The following is a 7,146-nucleotide window of genomic DNA, read 5'->3' on the forward strand; positions in this document are numbered from 1 at the left end:
TTCTTTCTTCTGTAACTATAAAATTTCTGGTGAGTATTTAGTATATAGCTGTCAAATGAGAGTATACCAGTGATTATCTGATCTTTACTGCACATGCATGAAGTTGTGTGTCTACTGTTAATCCTATCAGCAAACAATGTGATATCCTGAAAAAGGTATGGATATTGCTGCTAAATAGACCAGCATGTGTGATTTCTGGCAAGTTATTTAGCCTATGTCAAAATCTCTCACCTCTGTAATAGAACTAATGATACCAACCTCAGGGAGTCAGTGTGAAGATTAGATAACAATATGTTGGAAGAGTATCCTCACTCTCCTAAATGATCTATTACTCTAACTCTGTTTCAGTCTGCCCAAGAGGATGACAATGTTAGCTGACTCCACTGGGAGCTTTAGAGCTAAAACGGGCCATCAGAATTGCCTGTGGTAAGACTCCTTGAGCAGTCATTGAGTATGGTCCACCCCAGGGAAGGTGTGATCTAAAGCAAGGCAGCTCTGTGCAGCTGAGGAAGTGCCTTGCTGGCACTGGCAGCTGAAGACTGCTGGGGACAGCGCTTCCAGCGGCTGGGCAACAGATTTTCATTAAAAGACAACCTTCCGAACCTGGCCAGTTGGCTCAGTTGTAGAGCGTTGCCCTGGCGTGCGGGGGACCCGGGTATGATTCCCGGCCAGGGCACACAGGAGAAGCGCCCATTTGCTTCTCCACCCCCCACCCCTTCCTCTCTGTCTCTCTCTTTCCCTCCCGCAGCCGGGGCTCCATTGGAGCAAAGATGGCCCGGGTGCTGGGGATGGCTCCTTGGCCTCTGCCCCAGGCACTAGAGTGGCTCTGGTCGCGGCAGAGCGATGCCCCGGAGGGGCAGAGCATTGCCCCCTGGTGGGCAGAGCGTAGCCCCTGGTGGGCGTGCTGGGTGGATCCCGGTCAGGCACATGCGGGAGTCTGTCTGACTGTCTCTCCCTGTTTCCAGCTTCAGAAGAAAAAAAAAAAAAAGACAACCATCCAGTACAATTTATTGTGTGAAAATAGGTTTTATTTCACTTCAATGCCTAAGAGCATAACTGCAGGGTATTATAGTCAGTCTACATTTAACCTCATAGGAAACTATTTTCCAAAGTGGTTGTAGCATTTTGCATTCCCACCAGCAGCATATGAGTGAGTTACTTACTCCATATTCTCACCAACACTTGGTATTGGTATTTGTGTTTTCCTGCTGACTACTGAGACTCAGTATCTTTTTGAGGGCTTATTTGTCATCCAGATATTCTTTAATGAAGTTTCTGCTTCAATGTTTTGCCCATTTTATTTAATTGGGTTGTTTGTTTTCTTATTACGGGGTTTGAGAGTTCTTTGTATATTCTAGATACAAGTTGTTTATCAGATAAGGTGTCTTAGCAATATTTTCTTTTTTTCTCTCCTTCTTAAAAAATATTTTATTTATTGATTTTACAGAGAAAAGGAAGAGAAAGACAGGGAGCAAGAAGTAACAGCTCATAGTTGCTTCACTTTAGTTGTTCATTGGTTGACTGCTTGTCTTATATGTCTAGACCAGGGAAACCCAAGATTTTGAACCGGCGACCTCAGTGACCCAGGTCAATGCTCACCACTGGCCAGTCATGTATTTTCATTTTTTAAGTGTTTTTTTTTAAGAGAAGAAGTATTTAATTTTGATGAAGACCAATTATCAATATTTTCTATTAGGGATCATGCTTGTGATGTTGTATCCAAGAGTTCTTTATATATCCCAACGATTTTTTCTATGTTCTTTAAAATTTTGGTAGTTTTTGAATTTGCATTAAGTTTTATAATCCACTTTGATTTCATTTCCATGTATGATACGAAGTACATATGAAGACTCATTTTACACATTCATGTACCCTTGTTCCCGCAGGCAGACACACACATGCATATCTTTAACTGCCATGCCCAGTGTTCTCCATGAGCTGTTTTTGCATCTTGGTCCAAAATCAGTCAATTCCTGTACTGTGTATTCTGTCCCCATGATCTACATCTCCTTCCTCCAACATCCTTGGCCTTTTGTGTTAAAGGAGCGTTCATTACATATGTAAATTACTAACCCCATTTTTGTGCTGATTCTATTTTGTGATGAAAATAGAAATAATTTGATAAAGAATAGACTTTTTGAGCCTTTATTTCTCTCCTACCACCAATCACCAATCAAGCTCCCTCTAATTGTATATGAAACATGTAGACTCTTGTTTGGGTCTCTTTTTCACTTTTTTAAAATTCAAATGCTTCCTCTTATCTCACTACAGAAGAGGCATTAGGATAAAGTTATCCATCTAAAGATGACAATAAAAGAAAATTCCCCTTAAGCCAGCTAACCATGGGTCCAAGAGATGCTCTGCCTTTATTCTGTATGCCCAGTGACCTCAACCCCTGCCAAACACACACACACACACACACACACACACACTTGTTGGCACAATTCCTCTCTCCACCTCCATTCTAGTATTCTTTCAACTTTCTTTTCAGTAAACTCGTTCTCTCCTATGTCCTATCATTATTCTCCAGCTCAATTCTCACCTCACCCATTGTTTCTATTAAATACAGATCAAAGAGAAAAGATACCCGAGCTGCACATATAAAGCATACATCAATTTTCCAGCTTTGCTGTTAAGTGTCATTGATGGAGAATAAAGTATGCTAACAAGTAGAAGTCATAGTACTTTAGAAACAATAAAAGTAAACATAATCTTAAAAAAATGGGCCTCTGTCTAAAACCAGAACCAAGGGACCAAGAACGGTGAGAGGCACACAGGTGCTATCCTAGAGGTGGATCAGAAAGAAATCCTGGGGGCCTCCCATTTTATTTTTTCTTCTTTATTTTTTTATTTAATTAATTGTGTTTACATATATTCTAGGGTCACCCCGAACGCATCCGCCGTCCCCCCTATTCCCCTCAACATCTCCTTTGCTCCCCTCCCTACAGCACCCTCCCCCCTCCCCTTCAGGTTTATCCCATCCTATCATCCCCTTTCCCTCTGTCCTCTTTTCCTCTGGTCCCTTTGATTCCACGGAGGGTCCTGGGGCAGCTCCCTAAGACTGCTCCCAAGGGAAGGACTGGGCAGGGAGCTGGGTGGACTCTTCAGCAAGAACAAAGAGAGGAATGTTTTATATTGTGCCTACAGACGTAAATTCAACTGTCAGAACCCATGCATGTCTGAGAACTCCTGGGCAACCTGCAAACCATGGCTTTTCTGCAGTCCTTGGTCATGTCAGTGAGCTGTCAGTCATGTAGGTGCACGCCCACATCGCCCTGTCTGTTCCAACCACTGGCTGGCATTCATGGGCCAGGACTGGTGACACATATACTTCTCCAGTGCCCTGTGCAGGTCGACCTGGTAGAGAAGAACCAGGGCAGGCTGTATTGCAAACTGTCTTTCTTGCCTTTGTTCCCTCTCTAGAGACATCTGACTACCCAGAGCAGAGAATATACAATTCTATTTTCCTCTTTATGTCACCCTGACAGTGTCCATCTTGTTCTATTTTGGGGGAAAATAAAAGTTTAAGGAAAAAAAACATCATTAATGACATGAATCCCTGTGAACACAGAAGCATTTTCTCTTCAATTCACACCCATACCTAAACATTTCCTATTGAGGTAGGTGTACAGTGATCACTCATTTCATTTTTTTAAGTGAGATGTGGGCAGGCAGAGAGACAGACTCCTGCATGTGCCCAGCTAGGATCCACCCAGCAAACCCACTACAGGGCAATGCTCTGCCCGTCTGGGGCTGCTGCTCCATTGCTCAGCAACCAAGCTATTTCAGCACCTGAGGTGAGGCCATGGAGCCATCCTTAGTGCCCAGGGCCAAATTGCCTGTGGAGGGGGAGGGGCAGAGAAGCAGATTGTCACTTCTCCTGTATGCCCTGACCAGGAATCCAGCCTGGGACTTCCACATGCCAGGCTAACACTCTACCACTGAGCCAACCAGCCAGGGCTTCATTTCATATTCTAATGAAAATGATAACATTTTCTTTCAACAAGTAGAAAAATGGGCAGAGTGATTTAGTAAGAGAGATCCCTTTACTCTGGGGGATCTTATGTTAGTAGGCTGTGGGGAGGGGATACCCAGGTAATATGCATTATACCTTGAACTGGCTTCTTTTGCTTAGCACAGTGCTCTCTAGGTCTATCCATGCTGTCACAAAAGATAAGACTTATTTCTTTTTTATAGCCAAGTAGCATTCTATTGTGTAAATGTACCAGTTTTTTTATCCTCCCTCTACTGATGGACACTTGGGCTGCTTCCAGATCTTGGCTATTGTAAATAATGCAGCAATAAAGATAAGGGTGCATATAAAAACAAAAACTCATGGACACGAACAACAGCGTGGTGATTATTGGGAGAAGAAGGTGGGGGGTGGTAGATGAGGGTATAGGAAGAGAGGAGACACATGGTGATGGACAGAGACTTGACTTGGGGTGGTAAACACGTAATATGGTGTACAGGTGATGTGTTATAAAATTGTGCACCTAAAATTTGTATAATTTTTTAACCAATGTCACCCTCAGTAAATTCAATGTAAAAGAAGACAAATGCCATATAATTTCACTTATATGTGGAATCTAAGGAAAAAAATGGAAACAGACTCATAAATACAGAGAACAGACGGACATCTGCTAGAGGAGAGGATGGTTGCAGGGGTTGGGTGAATAAGGTGAAGGGATTAAGCAAAAAGACCCCCATAATTCACAGACACAGAGAACAGACGGTGATATCAGAGGAAGAGGGGGGTGGGATAGAAGAGGGTAAAAAAGGAGATAAGTGAGGATGAAGGAGACTTGGGGTAGTAAACACACTATTCAGTATAGAGATGATGGATTACAGAATTGTACACCTGAAACCTAAATAATTTTACTAACCACTGTCACCCCAATAAATTATATATAATATATATATATTAAAGTGTTTTTTAATACTTTAATACAAGTGAAATTCTACTTGAAAACCATCTGGTTCAATATATTTTAAAAATCACTTTAATAAATAAGCAGATGGTCCCAAGAAACTGCTTTGCCAATATGATTACAGGTAATCTCATTAAACTCTCAATAACAGATATCTACCAGGCCTACTTATGTGAAGGCCTGCCATTTATCAACTAAGTTGTAATTGCATTTGCCTTCAATAGCAGGAGAGTTTTACAATGCCAGCCAGAGTTAAGTGTCAAGAGTAAGTTGACCACCAGACGATCTAAACCAACAGACCTTGAACAAATTTAACAAGACAAAATAAAAGAACAAAGTGCAATATGGGGTGAGATAACTCGATAGGCAAGACAGAAACAGGAAATGTGTCAGGAAGCCCAAACACCTGGTTCACAGGGCTGAGGCTGTTCATGGAAACCATCAGTCTTGTGGCTCCGCCCGGGACCTCCATCTCCCTCTTCACAGTTGAAACTCGAGAGAAAGAAAAGATTGTGCTGTCTGCACGTCTCTCTCCACCCCACAAGCAAAGAGGTCTTAATTCACAGTCAAGATACTCTATGAAATCTCAGCAAAGTGTTGTGTCAGGAAATTAGAATTCCTTCATGAAGAACTGAAACTACACACAGAAAGTACCTTATAAATGCAAAGTGCTGTAAACACGTTGGCGGTCACTAATGGTCATTATAATAGTAACTGTACAGAGAACAGGCTGTTGGGGAAGCTATGATTGCGTTAAGATTGAATATGCATGCCTAACAATGTTACACATGCAGTTTATCTTTAATAAATGGTAACTCTTACTACTTAATCATTATTATTAAAACACCATAACTAGGGATCATGGACCAGGTACACCAAGAATTAAAATTTTGTGATATACCTGATGGAATTAAATGGTATAAGTTTCAATAATAATCAGGGTCCTGACTTCCTCAATCTTGTTCCCTTAGATACCTTGTCTTTCTTCTGAAGGCAGTTACACACTAATGTAATTATAATGATTCAACAGAATAATTTATAGGTATCAAGCATATAGCACCTATCATTTCCCCATGGTCTCTTCCAAGTTTCTCATTCTCCATATTCATTGTTTTTTTAAAAAAATAATCAGCTTATTGGGAATGGAAGATTATGGTGCAAATGGAACAATCCCACGCCCGTGTGCGCGCCCGGTCCCCTGTGCCTGAGCCCCCAGACCCACGGTCATCAAAATACGTTCCTTAATGTTTTTCTTCCAAAAGTTTCTAGGAAATTGCATCCTTCGCCAGCATACAAGTCACCCTCGTGCCATTGCAGTAAAACCAGTATAGAGATACAAATGTGAGCACTGACTTACAGCCAGTGACAACCTGGGACATGCAACTGGCATCAGCTAAGTGGCGTGAGAATGAGGCCAACCATAGGACACTCGGCTCATGTCGGAGATGGCTGGGTATGCAGGACAAGCACACACACACACACACACACACACACACACACACACACACGTGGGGACAGAGTGTCAGGAGTGGGGAGCAGTGTAGGGTAGTGAGAGAGGGGAGGGAACACCCGGGAGTGCTCTACCACACCAGTGCCCGCACTCCCCGTCTTCCCAGGCTCTGCTCACCACCTGCCCATCCATCAGCAGTCTCCAGGAACCAGCCAGTGTGGCTAACTTGAACTAAGATTTCACCTTTTAAAGGGACTTCTCCTGAATACAAATACCTCCCTACCTGGTAGGATGGAAGGAACGTGGGAGCATGGGAGTGTGGGATACGAGTACCCGGAGATCTTTCCTATGTCCTCTGGCCTGGCCCTGTCATTCCTCTGTCAACACCAGACACCCCTCACCCCTGGGGCCAACAGCAAGACATAAAAGGAGGGGAACCGAGATTCAGAGTTCACTGGGTGCCGCAGCTCAGAAGCAAACTAATAAGTTGGCACCATTGTTAGACCCGACCTCTGGCACACTTTGGCATCGTGTTCTAGGTCCTTGGTACCCAAGTGTGGTGCACACACCAGCAGCACCACCACCTCCTCGGAGCTGGTTACACTTGCAGAACATCTGAGCTCGACCTTGGACCCACCAAATCTCCAAGGAGTTGCATATCCAGGGAAGTCTGGGAGGCTGCTGTGTGGTCCGGAGCCAAACATCATGGCAAGTTCATGACACGCAGTGCGTGCGCTAAGGCATGTAATCTGATCTCCTGCTTCC

Source organism: Saccopteryx bilineata, chromosome 1 (assembly GCF_036850765.1).
Source record: "Saccopteryx bilineata isolate mSacBil1 chromosome 1, mSacBil1_pri_phased_curated, whole genome shotgun sequence".
NCBI lineage: Eukaryota > Metazoa > Chordata > Mammalia > Chiroptera > Emballonuridae > Saccopteryx > Saccopteryx bilineata.